The sequence below is a fragment of the Cricetulus griseus genome, chromosome 7 (assembly GCF_003668045.3).
Source record: "Cricetulus griseus strain 17A/GY chromosome 7, alternate assembly CriGri-PICRH-1.0, whole genome shotgun sequence".
In the NCBI taxonomy this organism is placed as follows: Eukaryota; Metazoa; Chordata; class Mammalia; order Rodentia; family Cricetidae; genus Cricetulus; species Cricetulus griseus.
This window is the reverse complement of record NC_048600.1, coordinates 26,740,624-26,758,227: the sequence shown is the minus strand read 5'-3', so window position 1 is coordinate 26,758,227 and position 17,604 is coordinate 26,740,624. Positions and strand designations below refer to the sequence as shown.

General features: G+C 48.4%; 1 protein-coding gene across 2 annotated transcripts in view; it reads left to right on the top strand.

The window, feature by feature from the left end:
* Hpcal1 (hippocalcin like 1) overlaps positions 1–17,604 on the top strand; it is a 104,850-nt gene that overhangs the window by 68,532 nt on the left and 18,714 nt on the right. Inside the window, exon 2 of one of the 2 annotated variants that reach the window (XM_027424682.2) lies at positions 12,638–12,727. The exons of the other annotated variant lie outside the window; for it this stretch is intronic. The gene's annotated coding sequence lies outside the window, so the exon portion shown is untranslated. The remainder of the gene's footprint in view (positions 1–12,637; positions 12,728–17,604) is intronic. 2 annotated transcript variants of the gene reach the window in all.

Genomic DNA, 17,604 nt, shown 5'->3' with positions numbered 1-17,604 from the left:
AGTCTATTGCCTTTAGCAGATCCTCAGCCTTTCACAGCAGACATAGATGGCAGGCTTCATGGTCTGTTTGCTTGTTTGTTTTTTTGAGACAAGGTCTCAGGTATCCCATGATGGCCTCAGACACTGTATAGTTGAGGATGACCTTAAAAGTCTGCTTCCCCTGCCTCCACATCCTGAGAACTGGGAGGTATATAGCTGTGCCTCGGTGCTAGGGATTAAACCCAGCACTTCATGAATGCCAGACAAGCACTCTACCAGCTCAGTCACACTGGTGGTGGGAGTGCAAGTAGGAGCCATGGTTAGGCACTGCATAGGCTTTGGAGTTGGAAATCTCTATGGGCCAATTTCCAGTGCTCCCAGACCAAGGCACTGGCCAGAACTCTGCCTGGCTCAGGGTTGGGTTCAGCTCTCAGCTTAACCCAGCTGTCCTTCCAGCCCCTCCCCCATCTGTGAGGTGGCAGCCTGAGTAGTCTTATCTAGATTTGGCTGCTATTATGTGCCGTGGAGTACAAGCTGACGACATCTGAGAGATCTGTGGTCTCCTCTATGACTCCATTGCTTTATTATTTATTATTAACATTGCTATTGCTTTTTGTTTGTTTGACAGAGTCTTGCAATAAAGCTCAGACTGAGGCAGGAACTATATAGCTCAGGCTATACTGTATAGCACAGGCTAGCCTGGAACTTACAACCCTCTCACCGTAGCTTCCCTACCATAGGGCCACAGGTGTTCACCATCATCCCCTGCTGTAATTCAGTTTCTTGAACTGTGAAATGAGAGAAATGCCTCTACTGAGAGAGGTCATTGTCCAAATAGTATCTGAGGGTATTCTGTAATTCACTCTGCTTATTACCTGGGGACTGTGGTTGGATGAGTCATCTCAAAGCCACAGTCACTCAGGAGTCGTCATAATCCCAAACCATCCATCTTGGGCTTCAGAGCCCACAATATTTTTTTTTCCTCCCTAAGGGACTTTGCTTCCTAATTAAGTTGAGCTTCAGAATATATTAAGACAATTTGTCATCTCTTGAGCACACATCCGGTCTGTGGAAGCGGGCGAGAGAGGCCATTTCCGGGTTCCCTGCAGGTCTTGGAGGTAGCATGATACAGTGCCTGGGAAGGACTTGTCTGGGGGCTAGGGAGAGACTTCTTCAGACTTCTAGGTCTGGGCCATCAAGAGGCTCCTGCCACAGAAACAACCAAAGACTTCAAACACTCTTAGGCTACAACTGCAGCTCTGTGGATGCAGCTGCGATGGTGGCTGTGCTGAGAACTCCTCACCTGGAACCTCTTATGGACCATGTATCCTGAGGACTGGCCCTCCATAGCACCCCCAGATCCTGGAGCACCCCTTGAATGAGGAGAACCCCCAAGAGCTTGTGTCTAACAGCCTGCCTGGCATCAGGTGATATTGGAGTGAACCTACTGGGCTATACACTTTCAAAAATGAGGAGGTGACCCTGGACCTAGTGCACATGCTAGGGGCCCAGTGGTGTCGGGGTTCCCTGAGGTACCGTGCTAGCTCAGCCTGAGGTACATTCTTTAGGACTGTATCCTGGATATTCTCATCATAAGCTAGATTGACACCTGCTCTTCATTTCCTATCTGTGAGGGGTGATGATGCAGCACTGGGAAGCCCTGACATTTGTCTCCTTGTTCCTATAACTCTGCTCTTTGTCCTTTTTCCTCGCGTGTAAAAAGGTAGAAAGACATTGGCTTAGATTCCTCTTTTGGTTTTGGTGGGTGTCTTAGTTAGGGTCTCCATTGCTATGATGAAACGCCATGACCAGAAAGAACCAACTTGGGGAGGAAAGGGTTTATTTGGCTTATACTTCCATATTGCTGTTCATCATTAAAGGAAGTCAGGACAGGAGCTCAAAACAGGGCAGGGACCTGGAGGCAGGAGCTGAATCAGAGGCCATGGAGGGATGCTGCTGATTGGCTTGCTCCTCATTGCTTCCCCTGTTTTCTTATAGAACTCAGAACCACCAACCCAGGGGTGACACCACCTACAATGGGCTGCCGCCCCCCTCCTTCCAGATAACTCTAGCTTGTGTCAAGTTGACATAAAACTAGTCAGTGCAGCTGGGTGTTGGTGGTGCACACCTTTAATCCCAGCACTCGGGAGGCAGAGGCAGGAGGATCTCTGTGAGTTCGAGGCCAGCCTGGTCTACAGAGCCAGTGCCAGGATAGGTTCCAAAGCTACACAGAGAAACCCTGTCTCAAAAAACAACAAAAACAAAACCAAAAACTAGCCAGCACAGGGTTCAGAGATACAGTTCATATATTCTAAAATTTTCCATGTTTTATACATAATACAAAGTAAATGTAATGTATATAATTCAGTTGGTGATGGTCTTTTCACAAGCATGTCCAAACATCTCCATAGTTGTTTTTATAATGTTTTCATCACTCTACAGGCAACCTAATACTTCTAAGTAAGCCTTTATCCCCCAGCTCTGAGAACCACCAATGTGGGCTGCAGAGATGGCTTGATGGGTAAAGGCACTTGCCACCACATCTGAATTCCATCCCTGGAACCCACATGGTAGAAGGAGAGAACCAACTCCCAAAAGTTGTCCTCTTGACTTCCATACATACACACACATGCTACCCAAAAAAAATAAATAAATTTTTAAAGAGAAAAGATAGTCTTTCATGCCAAATGGTTTTGATGTCCTTGTTAAATTGTATATGTGGCATCACTTGATTGGCTTCAGAGGCTCAGGGATGGAACCTTAGGCCTTGCTCGTGCTAGGCAGGTGATCTGTCCCTGGACTGAATCTATAGCCCCAAGTGTATGCATTTATTTCTGGACTCTTGATTCCATTTAATTGCTGTGTATCTTTCCATGGGAGATATGGGTAGATGGCTCAGACAGCTTGCTGTGCAAGTGTAAGGACCAGAGTTCAGATCCCAGAATCCGTATCAAATGTCAGATGTGCGTGGTGGTGTGGAAGGAGATTTCTGCTGCCAGGTCCCGCCCCCTTCAGTCCCAAATAAACACACTGAGGCTTATATTAGTTATAAATTGTTTGGCCGATGGCTCAGGCTTCTTAATGGCTAGCTCTCTCTTAATTGTTAACCCATTTCTATTAAACTATGTATTGCCACAAGGCTGTGGCTTACCCATAATGCTCTAGCATGTTACTCCTTTGGCGGCTACATGGTATCTCTCTGTCTCCTCTCTGCCTTCGTCGCGTTCTATGTATTCTCCTAGTCTGGTAGCCCCACCTATACTTCCTGCCTGGCTACTGGCCAATCAGCATTTATTCACCAGCCAATAAGAAAAACATATGCACAGCATTCATGAGGACATCTCCCATCATGGTGGCTTAGGTGTCCAGTGCTCTGAAGGCCCAGATGGGATCCTTGGGATAAGCTGGCTACCCAGAGTAGCTGTATCAGTGAACTCTGTGTCCAGTGAAGCCCTTACCTCATTGAATAAAATGGAAATCAATAAAAGAAGGCTCCTGACATCAACCTTAGGCCTCTACACACACAAAACACACATATGAACATACTCTACACATACAAAATACAAAGAAAACTGGGAGGTATGAGCTCTAATACTTCTTTTCTACAACTATTTTTGTCTACTTTGCAATTCCATTATGAATTTTAAATTAAATTCATTAAACTAGGGGTCTGCCGACAGGAATTGTCTTAAGTCTGTGGACCAGTTGGGAGAGCGGCCAGCTTAACATTATCTTCTGGTTTGTAAACAGAGAATGTTCACAGAGTTATTTAGAACTTCCTTGATAACTTTTAACAATATTTTTCTTCTCTGGGTCTAGTGCTGCATGCCCATAATCCCAGATCTTTGGAGGCTGAAGCCGAGGATAGCTGTGAGTTTATGGTCAGTCTGAACTGCATAGCAGGTCCTAGGCTAGTGTGGGCTATATAGCAGAACTTGGTTTTTTGTTTGTTTGGTTTTTGTTTTTTAATAAGATAAAATAAACAAGCCGGGCAGTGGTGGTGTATGCCTTTGATCCCAGTATTCAGGAGGCAGAGGCAGGTGGATCTCTGTGAGTTGGAGGCCAGCCTGGTCTACAGAGTGAGTTCCTGGACAGCCAGGACTGTTACACAGAGAACCCCCGTCTTGAAAAATCAAAAATAAAATAAAAAACACAGCAGAACAATGTCTTGCTATTTCCAGAGCAGGAATTTTGAAGTTTTTATTGAGTATTTTCTTCTTAGTATTTTTTTGAATGCCATTGTTTGGAATGATTTATTCTAATTATTATTGTCATTATTTTCATAATTTGATTTTTGAATTGCAAATTTCTACACACAGTTATTTTTAATCTATTGATCTTGCCTGTAGCAGCCTTCTTGAAAAAAATGTTGCAATGGATTCATCAGGAGTGCTAATTACCAAATAATAGCCTCAGAAAATGGAAGTGGTGTGCCTTTTCCATTCTCATAATAGATATCTTTCATATTTGCATTTTTTTTCTTGCTTTATCACCCTGCTTAGAACCATATGATTTGGATAGATACGCCTGGGGAGATGGCTCAGTGGTTAAAGCACGAGGAAGAGTTTGTATTATCAGAACCCAGGTAAATGCCAAGCAGGTGTGGTGGGCCACTTGTAATGCCACCAAGCAGAATGTAGAGAGAGACAGAGCAAGCTGGCTAGCAAGGCTGGCTAGACAGGTGAGCTCGGGATTCAAGTCAGAGACCCTGCCTCGAGAAATAAGATAATGATAGAGGAAGACTCAGGACATCAGCCTTGGGCCTCCCTCCACACATGTGCACTCGTACATGCAAACACATACGGTATCATGTGCACATGAAGAAAAAGAAATGTGGAGAGAACAAATAGGCATTGTTATCTGAGTCTGCATCCCAAGAGGCTTGCCACGACTAATCGTAATGTTAGCTGTGGGTTTTCTTTTCGTAGACGGCCTTCATCAGATTGCAGGGTTTGCCTTTCATCATCATATATTCACATATAATGTTTTCATTGTGTAAGGGTGTTGGCTGTTGCCAAGTGCTTCTTGTAGATCTGTCTGGGTGAGCATGTGACTTTTGGTTGTTATCGATATGATATACTTCATCAGATTATGTAGAGGTGCTTCAGGCAGCCTTCGTTGGTGTGGCACCGAGCACATACTAGATGTTCGTAATGAGAATAGCTCAGGAATTTCATTCTCCCTTGAAGTCTGTCTCCAGCTCTGTGTCACTGTAGTACCGACCTCTTTTAATGTGTTGGGAAGTGCACACACACCCCCTCTTTTTCTGTCTTCTGAGGAATTAGTGAAGAACTGCAGATCTCTGCAGAGTTCTGCCGTGAAGCCATCTGGGTGTGGACTTTTCACTGGGGGAAATTTTCTCATTGCTTATTCAACCTCTTCATTATTCGAGTCCGTTTGTGCCTTTTTTTTTCTTCTTGACAAATTATATTAGTTACTTTTCTCATGAATGTGACCAAATGCCTGACCAGAAGTGACTCAAGAAAGGACAGGCTTATCTGGGCTCGCTGTTTGAGGGGTTACAGTCCATCATCGCTGGGAAGGGGTGTCAGCAAGAGTGTCGGGAGCTTGCTCACATCTGGACAGATCAAGAAGCAGCCCGCTGAGTGGGAAGAGGCTCCCGCCTACCACCTCATAAGGCCCGCCCCCAGCAAGAAAGACCACACCCCTAAAACGCTACAACCTCCCAAACAGGACACCAGCTTGGACCAGCCTATGTGGAAGGAGGGAGGGGAGAGATTGTACTGTCAGAATACTCCTATCATCAAAACATAATACAGGTCTTGCTTTGTAGCTTGAGTTGGCCAGATTCACAGCCCTATCCCTTAAGTGCTGGGATGACAAGCCTTCCCTTGCCCTTCTGGAGTTGGCATCATTGCGTTCTTCCTATGTGCAGAGCTTTCTTTTTCTCTCCTTTTCTTTCTTTCTTTCTTTTTTTTTTTGTGTACTAACTCACATAATTTTAACAAAAACTTAACAAAGTAGGACGTGTCATTATTGTGACAAGAAGAAGTGGAGTAATAGGTTGGGGTCACCCACCAGGAACAAGCTCTGATCTGAGCTGGTCAGAGGGCCATTTGGCTCTCTGCCTGTCCCCTTCTCCAGCTATCCTAGATCTATAGACACAGACACATGGGTCAGGCTTGGCCACAACCCACCGTAAGTCTGACAAGCACAAAATGCTGGGCTCCCACAGAAAAGGGGAAGTGTGGGCTCCGGTGCAGCAGCCCTGCCTTGCCTTGCTGTGCCTCCTTTGTACTGGCTCTGCCCAAAGCTCCTTCCGGCCTGGATGCCTATGCATCCTTGGAGCAGCAAGACCTTCATCCAGGCTCTGTGTGACTCACCCATCTCTCCTCAACAATCTGTAAGACAATCGCAGACAGAAATCAGGATCCAGACATAGCTCCACATAATTATTCCCGCCTAACGACTTCAGCTCCTTGAGTCTGTCTCCAGCAATGACTGCAATCTCTCTCTGCCACTGGAAAACGGGTAGCCAGGGAGCCCCTGCGGCTGAATGATAGGGCAGCGAAGACATTTGCAATTCAAGTTAATGGAGTATTCCCAATTGGCTTTGAGGGTCTCTGGAATGGAGGACTCTCCTGCAAGGAGATGCATGGTGTCAGAGCTGGCAGGAAGGGATGGGGGTGGCGGGTCTTCCTCCAGGGATCCATCTCACTTCCCTAGTCATGTTATCATGTTAGTTACAGTGTTAACAGAAGACACACAGTGGAACACACTGCGACTTTAAAAGTTCCGTTATCTTGTAGAGACCTTTGTTCAGGTACAGTCAGATCCTTGACTTCCCCCAGCAAAGAATTTCAGGGCTCATAGGCCAGTGAGTCTGGCCTGTTGTGTAGATTCTACCTCAAATAAGGTGGAAGGCCAGGGCCAACACCTATGTTTGTTCTCTGATCGCTTCATGTGCATTGTGGCACACACTGGTGCCCATATTCACACACATGAATGTGTATACCTATGTACATATGCTAAATAAATAAGTTACAAGGGTAAATGCTCAAGGAAGAACAAAACGCCCACAGGAGCATCCACTCCTTATCTTTGAGTAGTCTTCTGTCTGATTTTGGTGGCCCTTTACATCTTTATTTTTTATTATCTATCTATCTATCTATCTATCTATCTATCTATCTATCTATCATCTAACTATCTGTCATTTGTTGGTTTTTCCAGACAGGGTTTCTCTGTATAGTTCTGGCTATCCTGGAATTCACTCTGTAGACCAGGCTGGCCTGGAGCTCACAGCAATCCACCTGCCTCTGCCTCCCAAGTTCTGGGTTTAAAGGCACATGCCACCACTGCCTGGCCAAAACTACATCTTTAAATGGATGTTATGGAACTGAATGTGGCCCTGAGGTACAGAATTACAGCCTGACAAGGTCACAGAGGTCACTTAGACAGTTAGGATGTTTCATTGTAAACAACACTTAGAAATCTTGTTTGTGAGGTTTCCAGAAACTGTTTCAAGAGGAGCCAGGCTGTGCTCCTGGGTCCTACACACTCAGGCCCTAGGCATGGTTCATTGCTATGTTGAAGAAATAGCCTCTGTCTGTTGATACCCTCCGCAGTGAAGGTTCTCTGTTCTTGAATTCTTGGTTCCCAGCAGGGCAGAGGCTTCAGCTGGACTCCTAGTGAAGTCCAGCTATCCCTTCCCACCACTCCATAGCCTTCCCTTTCACGGAGAACCTGACAGTGGCTGAGGTCCCAGGATGTGCCCATTGTGTGCTCAAGATCATTCAGCAGCTGGACCAAGCTTAAAATAAGAATTTCCCCTGGGCCTGTCCCAGACCCAGCAGGTTCCCTTTAAGCCTGGGAACCTCTCTAGGGGATAGGGATGGCTGATACAAAGCACTTTCTTGGCCTGGTGGGGTGGTGGTAGCACACGCCTTTAATCCCAGCACTTGGGAGGCAGAGGCAGGGGAATCTCAGTGAGTTCAAGGCCAACCTGGTCTACAGAGCAAGTTCCAGGACTGTTACACAGAGAAACCCTGTTTTGAAAAGCAAAACAAAACAAAAAACAAAGTGTTTTCTTGGATGGGGAGTAGTCCCCTGTAGTGACCTGGGATTGATGAGTGGTCCCTTGGTGGTCATATAAAGCTGCTCCCAGAAAACTGGCGATGGTGGGCTGTTGTAACTGAACAGCCAAGGCCCCTGCAGCTGGTTGAGGGCCAAGGCGCTCTAGAGCCATGCTCCTCTGTTAGACCCCCGGAAAACTCAGGTATCCCGGGTCCCAGGCCATGACCTCGGTCACCCCAATCACCAGGCGGATTCGAGAGCTTGCTGCAAACTGCATGAGGCTTTATTGTTTTTTTTTTGTTTTGTTTTTTTTTAACGAGCTAACTCCATGTTAGCTCGGGTCTTTCACCCACCTGCCATGGTGGATGGCTAGCAAAGACAACTCCTAGGGGCTCCTGAGAGATCTTGTAGGACAGCGTAAGGGGAGTGTCTAGGAGTACGCACAGGCTCACGATTGGTGTGCCTCCAGGCTTGGAGGGCTTGCCCTGTGTTGATTGGTCAGCTGGTTGTTATGGCCCATAGTCCCTCCCAGGGTGGTTGCTATACTCTGTGCTCATTGCTGTGTGCAATGTCCGTAAAGTACACCCAGGGTCGTAAAGCATAGTGCCACCAGCTAACTTCTGATTGGTTCCTTGTCACGAGGCAGGCATCTGACTTTCTAGTGTCTAGGACAAGGTCAGACAAGCACGTGTTCGGCTGTTATGGCTGCCGAAAGGGGAGCTGGTCCCTTCATCTCAACCTTCCTGAAGTGGTCACCGTTTAACACAGGTCCTCATGTTGTGCCGACCCAACCATGAAATCATTTTGTTGCTACTTCATGACTGTAATTTTGCTACTGTTATGAATCATAATGTAAACATTTGATATGCAGGATATTTGATATGTGCAACCCTGCGAAAGGGTCAACATCCCTTAACCCCAGGGGTCATGACCCATAGGTTGAGAACAACTGCTCTAGAGGAACAGAACTGATAGAATGAATATATATCACAAGGAGGGCTTCTTAGACTGGCCTACACAATAGGACAGTGTAGTCCAACAATGGCTGCTATATGCTGAGAACTGTACGTGGTCAGCACACAAAGCTGGTAGCAGTCTCAGTCTGGTGCTGAAGGTGTGGAGCTGCTGGTCTTCAGTGTATGTCAGAAGGCCAAAAACACGGGCTCTGAAAAATGAAGGTGTAGGCAGCATGAGAGCCAGAGTACACGCACTCAACAGCAAGAGAGAAGACAGGCATAAGCAGCCCTTGTATCTGTGCTGCCCACTCTCGGGGAGGGTCTTAGCCCCTTGAGTCAGTCTTCAAGGAAATACACTTACAGATTCACCCACCCAAAGGTGTGTGTGTGTTTTTACCCCAGATCCAATCAAGTTGATGGCCAAGATTAGCCAACACAGACACTCATATTGCGTGTCTTGGAAGCTGAGAGGGGGAGACATCCCACACATAGTCACACCCCTAAAAAGAGGTGGGGTACTTGCCCATTGCATCCTGTAGTAACTTTTTAAAACAATTTATTTCTTTCTTGTTTTTCAAGACAGGGTTTCTCTGTGTAGCTTTGGAGCCTATCCTGGCACTTGCTCTGGAGACCAGGCTGACCTTGAACTCACAGAGATCTGCCTGCTTCTGCCTCCCAAGTGCTGGGATTAAAGAATTAAAACAATTTGGGGGGGGGGGTTGAGACGGGTTTCTCTCTGGCTTTGGAGGCTGTCCTGGAACTAGCTCTTGTGCCTCTGCCTCCTGGAACAATTTTTTAAGATTCATTTTTAAAGTGTGTGTGGGGGCACACAACAGGGTGCAGGTGCCTGTGGGGACCGGAAGAGAGCATCAGATCTCCTTGGAGCAGGTGTTACAGGCGTATGGGTGCTGGGAACAGAACCCAGGTCCTCCACTAGAGCAGTGCCACTGTTAACCACTGAGCCCTCTCTCCAGCCTGAATTTAAACTTTTTAGGTTACTATATAGAGTATTTGGTTTTCTCAAAGTGGGCTCCTCAAGGTCACCATCATACATATGTGCCATTGTGCGTTGTTTTCATTTGTTCCCCTTCCCCTTTGCCCTCCCTCTGCCTCCTGCCCCCTCCAGCTGGTTCCCTTCCTTCCCTTGCTAAGAGCCTTCTGCTTTCATGTCATGTACATCCTGTACCCTACTTCTCCCCTCCCTGGATCCTTTCCCTTCTTGGGCTCCCCTTCTAGTTTCATCTCTCTCACACACACACACCTTTCTGAGTCTGGCTCATTTCCCTTAACAGTGAGTTCCAGTTCTTTCCATTTTTGTGCAAGTATCATGATTTCCTTTTCTTTCTGGTTGTGTAAACTCATGTCATTGTATACCCTGTGATCTCTTAAAGTTCCTCCTTGGTTGGCTGGGGGTGGCAGTGGTGGTGGTGGTGGCGGCGGTGGCACACACCTTTAATCCAACACTCCAAAGGCAGAGACAGGCAGATCCCTGTGAGTTCAAGACCAGCCTGGTCTACAGAGTGAGTTCCAGGACAGCCTCCAAAGCTACAGAGAAACCCTGTCTCAAAAAAACAAAAACAAAATTCCCCTTTGGTTAACAATGGTGAATGCAGAAAGGTGGGGCCTGGGCTGCAGATTTGCATTTTGGGTGTTCCACTTGACCAAAAATGACTTGGGCATGTCCCAGAGACTCCGCCTCATAGGTAAACCCCTTAGAATATGACTCTTGGCTGAGGTTGTGGGGAAGGCAAGATGAGGAAATCAGTGACTGACTGTATACCTGCCTGGTAAGTTCTGCAGCCAACATGCTGTGTGTTCTGGCGATCTTCCACGGGGTTCCCCTCTTTTCTGCCATCTGCCTGGGTCTTGACCTCCTGAGTGTCAGATCAGGACTCTTGGAACCTACTGAATCTGGGGTTTTTGAAACACCTTGAGAAAATTTGGACAAGGTGAAGCACAGGGGATGCTGAGGTCAAGGGAATCAGTCTATATACAGTATAGAAGACATGTTTCCACGTGCGCCAGTGAACCCAGAATACATGGCTCAAAGTGTGTCCTGGGTGACAGCAATGATCATAATGGGACAGATGTCCCATTCTGACGTAGGGTGTGGACCAGATGGGCCCAGAGGATGTCTCTGTGTCTCCCTCTGTTTTTCTGTGAACCTAGGACTACCCTAGAATAAAATCCATTGAAAATGCCTATGAGGACTGGACAGATGGCTCAGTGCTTAAAGCACTGTCCTTTGAGAGGACCTAAGTTCAGTTCCCGCCATGTTGGGAGGTTCACAACTACACATAACTCTGGCTCTAGGGGAAAATCTGATGCCCTCTAGTGGCCTCCACATGCACCTGCACCAAAGTGCATATAACCACGCTAATGTGCACACATCTGGGGTGGGGAAGGGTGTGGTTTTTCTGGTCCAGATCTTGAATTTTAGGGCCAAGTCTTAAGTCAGGGCTATTCCTTTATAAAGTGCTGAGTATTAGGCACCTGCTGTAAACAGCTTCAGGGTGTGCATTGATACAAGGAAATGAAGCCGATGTGTTCCTGACTGTGTGGTGTCCAATCAACCAGGCTGGATGGGAGGAGGGCAGACACACAATCCCCGTCCCCACCCCATCTGCAAAACAAGGGGAGCCCCGAGTCCTCCTACAGGGAGCACATAGGAATGTGACTATTGCTGCAGATGGAGGGATCATGCACCAGAAGGGAAAACTGAGATCAGGCTACATAGCCTAGGAAGAGAAGCCATGCTCGGGTGACAGGTGATGGGACTTTCCAGGTCCCATCCTGGCTGCCCCTTGGCTACTGAATCAATCAGCAGCCCCCTAAGCTTATTTTCCCCTCAAGGGAATGGATGCAACACTGGGCCTTTAGTCTTTCTACAGGGGGTTTGGGTTGCCAGGTATCCTGAAAGGTAGAGTGACTCTTGATGCAGACGGGGTGTTTCCTTTCCTGGGATGGTGAGGGCTTGTGTGCTGTCTGAGTCAGGATGCATTGGTTTTTGTTTTTTTATTTAATGTGCACTGCTGTTTTGCCTGCATGTATGTCTATGTGAGGGTGTCAGATTTTGGAGTTGTGAGCTGCCAAGAAGGTGCTGGGAATTAAACCCTAGTCCTCCGGAAGAGCAGCCAGTGCTCTTGACTGCTGAGCCATCTCTCCAGCCCCTGGATGTATTTTTATTCAATGTATACATTAGAATATCTTCTGTGTGCCCTGGCTAAGACAGGCCTGGCTGGGGCCATCAGGGCTTTGAGGAGACGGTCTAGGGTATAAGCCCAGGTAGGGGCCAGACATGGATATTCCTTAAACCTACCAAACCCATCCTGGGTGTTCCACCAGACCTCCTAATGACCAGAAGGGACAGAGAGCCAGGCACAACACACACAGCTGCATCTCTGATGGGCCAGGGTCACCCAGTTGGATTATAATTAACATTTTGAGCCAGGTTTGTGTCCTGAAGTGCCATGGCCATGACTGGTGCCTATACTGGCTTTGTGATAATGAAACCCCAGCCGAGGGGGATCAGCATCTCAGAGGTTTCTGTTAATGGGAGATCATAGAAATTGTAGACACACCCCAGCTGTGCTTGGGTGCAAGTGGAGGGAACACGTGGATTCATCTAGATGCCAGCGTCCCATGTGACCTGTGTTCTTCTCTTCCAGGGGCATGGTCTAGCAGCCCAGCCAAGCCTGTGCATCAGCCCTCCCAGCAGTTCTGACCCTTGCTCTGCCTTGGCCTCTGCTTGGCCTTAGGTAAGTCACTCTGAGGCCAGTGGGCTGCAGATTATTAGGGTTGTGGGTAGGAGGGTTAGCTTTTGTAGAAACTGTATGGGGACAGTCTACCCAGTGCTCTTAGGGGACAGGTCAGGAAACTGAGGCTGGGAGATCAGAAGAACCCTTATGGGTTCTAGGTGCCAAACCTCTCTTCTTGGTCTCTCTGAGAGCATCATGTGTGCCTGTGTGCTTGTCCAGAGAGCAGAGTTGGGAACTCAGTATAAAAGCAGGGAATGGAGAACAGAGCCATCTCTCTCCTGAGGTTCCTTTTATCTTCTCTTCCCTTTGTACCCCACAGTGTAGGGGGTGGGAGGGGGTGTCTGTGTACCTTAAAATTGTCCCCAGAATAAGCCAGACCTTAGCCATGAGGCCAACACCACCACCTTTGTTTTGAGAGGTCATGTGTGTCAGGGTTCTTGCAGATGTGGAGGCAGACAGATGTCAAATGGTACTTCCATCTGTGGCTCTCTGGTGGATGTAGCACCCCAGAAACATAGGCCATCAGCTCCCAGCAGACCTGGGTGAGGCTGGGTTCCTTCTCCCCAGACTTCCCAGCTCCCATAGCATTCATACAAGGATTGGCAGGGAACAGGGTGTCCTCGGGACTTCCTGTGGGTGGGGTAACTTTTCCTGCCTTCATCTTCCAGAGGGAGAGGATGTCTCCTACTGCCTACCCTTCACTCTTCCACATTCCCTGTACACTCTCTCCGAAGGAGATACGCAAAAAGGGGCCTTTGCCTTGGGAAGGAGGGTCTTCGGGTCCCCTCAATAGAAGATAGACATAATGGCATATGGAGGGCACTGCTGGGGCTAAAGAGAGAGAAGCAGTTGACTGAGTACCACCTGCATACATGCTCCCAGCCCCAGGGTCTTTGACTCCAGATGCCACAAGTACATAGGGGCATGGCAGGATCCTGCCAAGCCTGGGAACTAATGTCTGGAGGCTGGGGCAGACAAGGAGGTCAGATGAATGGACGTTAGAGACCTTGGGGTCTCTTCTCATCCTGGGGCCCCTGGTTGCTTTGGTGTACAGAGAATGAGTCTCTGGAAGCCACACACACCCCTGCACTAAATGAGGAGGGTCCGGGTCAGGCAGTTTTTTTCTAATGTGATGTCTGAACTTTGCCAGGGTGTCAGAGATCAAGGCATGCCCAATGGGAAGACCCCTCTCCCCCCAGGATGGTTACCTCCTCCATTCCCACCCTGTGGAGGAAAGGCCTATACAGCAAGCCTTGGTCACAGCCTCCAGTAGCTACCAACCTTGACAAGCAGTGTGCACACACTCCCCATATATTGAGAGTATGCTCTGTCCCCAGTAAGCTTGCATGCTGTGGATTTCAATGGCAAAGGAAAGCAGAATAAAGTGTGGGCCCCCCTTTTTTTCCCCATTTTAATATGGGGAAAAAATAAAGTTGGAAAGAGAGTTAGGGCAAGAAGGCTGCGTGTTGAGGCTTCCCTTTTGGATAAAGTACTCCACGAAGGCCTCAGGACATGTGACTGGGGAAAAAGACTGGAGGAGGTTTGGGAGCAAAGGCCCTATGGAAGTAGTGGGAATGGGAGACCTGTGTGGCTGGAGAGGATGAGAAAATGGGTCAGACAGGTGAGACAACAGTGTGAGTCGCAGACTCAATGAGAGGACATCGGGTACAGCCTACAGCTCAAAGCTCACCAAGGACCAAATGACAGCTCTGGACTTTGTAGATAGTCACCTCTGCTTACAGGTTTCAAAGATCAGCGTTGCTCATAGAGGCCTGTTTGGCTGGCAGCAGCATCTAGAACACTGTTTCTCAGCCTGTGGGTCTCGACCTCCCCCTTGGAGTTGTATGTCTGATACCCTGCATATCGGATATTTTATATTACGATTCATAACAGTAGCAGACAGAGAGTTATGTCCTAGCAGTGAAAATAATGTTATGGCTGGGGGGTCACTACAGCATGAGGAACTGTATTAAAGGGTCACAGCATTAGGAAGGTTGAGAAATGTTGCTCTAGAAGATTCTAGGTTAATGACTGGAGACTGGGTTTGCCGTAGGAGAGAGCAACTAGGCTGACCCCCTCTGCGATGATCCCTACCTTGGGATGACCAGTTCAAAGGTGCTAGGTGGCATCTCAGACCACCCTGGCCTTCCTGGAGTGGCCTCCTTCCAAGGGGACCCACATGGTAACAGGGTATGGTATAGAGAAGGGAAATCTTGCCTGTGTTGGAAGTCAAGGCTTATTGTTAGGACAATGACTTGGCAGCATCAGTTTGTGTGGGTGTCCTCTCCAACCTTACTGGGGAAGGTCGTGCCTGCAGAGTAGTGTTGGTGATTGTGAGAACACAGTGCACTTTGGCCCTTTTGTCCACCGTGGACTTCTCAGGGGGATGGGAACCGCTGTCCTCACCCGCTACTGGGCACCCCCTGTCCTTTCTTGGGTACCTGCTTTAGAATAGGTTCACTGTGAGCTGATGCCCTGGGCCAGCAGTAAGCAAGGCCAGCCTGGGTCTTGGCCAGTTGGAGAACAATTTAACGGCCAGTCACCTGGGTTCAGTGACCCTAATAGGATGGAACAAGGTGCACTATGGCAGAACTGTATGTAGGAAGGCTGGATTCTCCCAGCCACATCTGAGCCAGCTCAGACACCTCCCTCCTACATCTTGACCTCTCCAGGTGGGGTCCACATCAGTGCTTTCCCCCACCCCCGCTCACCCTGGGCACATGTCCCTGAGTTCCCGAGACAGCCCAGGTTTCACATTTCTCTCTAGTTCATCTTTTGAATGGTCTTGCACTTCTGCAGCCCAGTGTGGCCATTTTAAGGATTGAAACACTGAGAACACAGGAGCCACTTAAATGTTTGCCTGGTGGCAATGGCTGGGGTCTCCAGGGAGCCCACCCTTTGGCAAGAGTTACGACTATGGCTCAGAAAGGATGGGCAGGGGGTACAGCTCAGTTGGTAGAGTGTTTGCAGAGCATGCATGAGGCATGCATGAAGCTCTGCATTCCATCCCTAGCATGAACCGGCTCAGACCTGTAATCCTAGTACACAGAAGGATTAGAAATTCAAGATCATCCTCCATAGCATGTTGGAAGCCTGTCTGGGAAAAGTGAGATCCTGATACAAAGAAGAGGCAGGGGTTGGGGCTGGACTGGACCAAACGTGAGTGACAGGAACAAAAGCATAGGTGGGTAAGGACTGTGTTTGTGGGCCACACAGCCACCATTCCTTGCTGGGTCTTCTGAGGCTGAAAGGAGTGCCCAGGCAGCTTGCTCCCTCCCTCCCTGACTTCCTTCCTCCACAGTGAAACAATTACTGTGGCCTTCCTGTGTTTGGTTGTATGTTAATTGGTCATGAGATCAGTCCCAGCTGTGCCCTGGGGAACTGGAACCCAGCCTTGTACCCTGGTGGCAGGGTAGGATGGGACAGTTGGTTCATCTTGAAACTTAATCTATGTGCCCTCACCCTCTGTCCACCATCTGCCTGGACACAGTGACCAGGCAGAACAGGCCTAGGCCCCATGCAGAAAGGAGCGGGCCCAGGACTCTCCTGTGCAACCAACAGCGAGCATCTTACTCAGCTGTGCGTTCCCCTTGCTTTGCTCTGAGGTTTCACGTAGTAGGTAGAGATATTCAGTTAATGCCTGTCACTGGGGCTTCATAGTCAGGTTCAAGCATGGTTCCGAGGCTCCATGCAGAACCTGTGGCTTCTGACCCTGTGGTATCTGAATGGGGCGGGGGCATAGACAGACATGACTGCTCCTGGATATGGTTGGTGAGGGAGAAGGTTTAGAGAAGACAGACAGAGATAGAGACATCTGGGAGATTCCAGAGTGAGCATGACCCCGAGTTGGGCCATGTGGGGAGAGGAGAGCCAGACCAGAGACCAAGAAAGAGGTAAAGGGTAAACCAAAATGGCTGCATTAAATTGGGAAGGGCGGCCCAGACTCTGGGCTGAAGAAGTTTAGTTTAGGCATACAGGGTATGCCAGCCAGAAGGGCCCTGTAATAGGTAGGGACTGTAGGATGCTAGAAGAACCTGGTGGCCAGGTCTGCTTTGATATGTTAAGTAGGTTCCTCTGCTGGGGGAGGTGGGGGAATGAGGGGGTGTCCCCAACTATATCAAGACTTAGAATGGCCAAAGGTGGCTTTTCTAATTCCTCATAAACAAGTTCCCAACTGGACTAATGCCTATGGCTGCCAGGGCCCCTGAGGGGCTGCAAGCACATCTTATACCCCACCTAGGGTTGTGTGCAAGCATGGGAGGGAGGGATGATGTTTTAATGGACATGACTTACTGATTTTATTTCTTCCCAAAGACATTAGACATGAGTCAAATACCTCCTGAGGTGATTCCCTGGAGGTTTTCTTCCAAGTCTGAAAAAAAAAAAAAAAAAAAAAAAAAAAAGGTTGTGAAGCAGGTGGGGAGCTATGCTTGCCCTGCCTCCATCTATATGCTCCTTTGGAGACCACCTATCACAGGGTCCCTTGGCCTGAGGACAGAACCATGTGCTAGCACATAGCCGCGACATTTAAGGTGGTATTTCTCTTTGTTAGCATCTGCCCAGGGCGTATTATTAGGATGTGGTCAAAGCCTACTCGGTTGGGGCACATGAATTGAGATTGCGCCAGTTCTCTGGGGAGCCATGATGGGGAATCTAGACATCACTCAGGCAGGAGCCTGGGGGAGATGGAGCCTTCTGCTATCCACTAGGAGCAGTGAACCTGCCAGACAGGAGGGCGAGAGAGGGACATTCATGTCTAGAAGGGAAACAGATTTCTCAGGTACCTTAGAAACCTGGCCTGTGGACAGGATGCATTTTAGAGCTGGGATCTAGCTGCTCAGGGACCAAATTGTCCAGAAACCTTTGCAGGGAAGTAA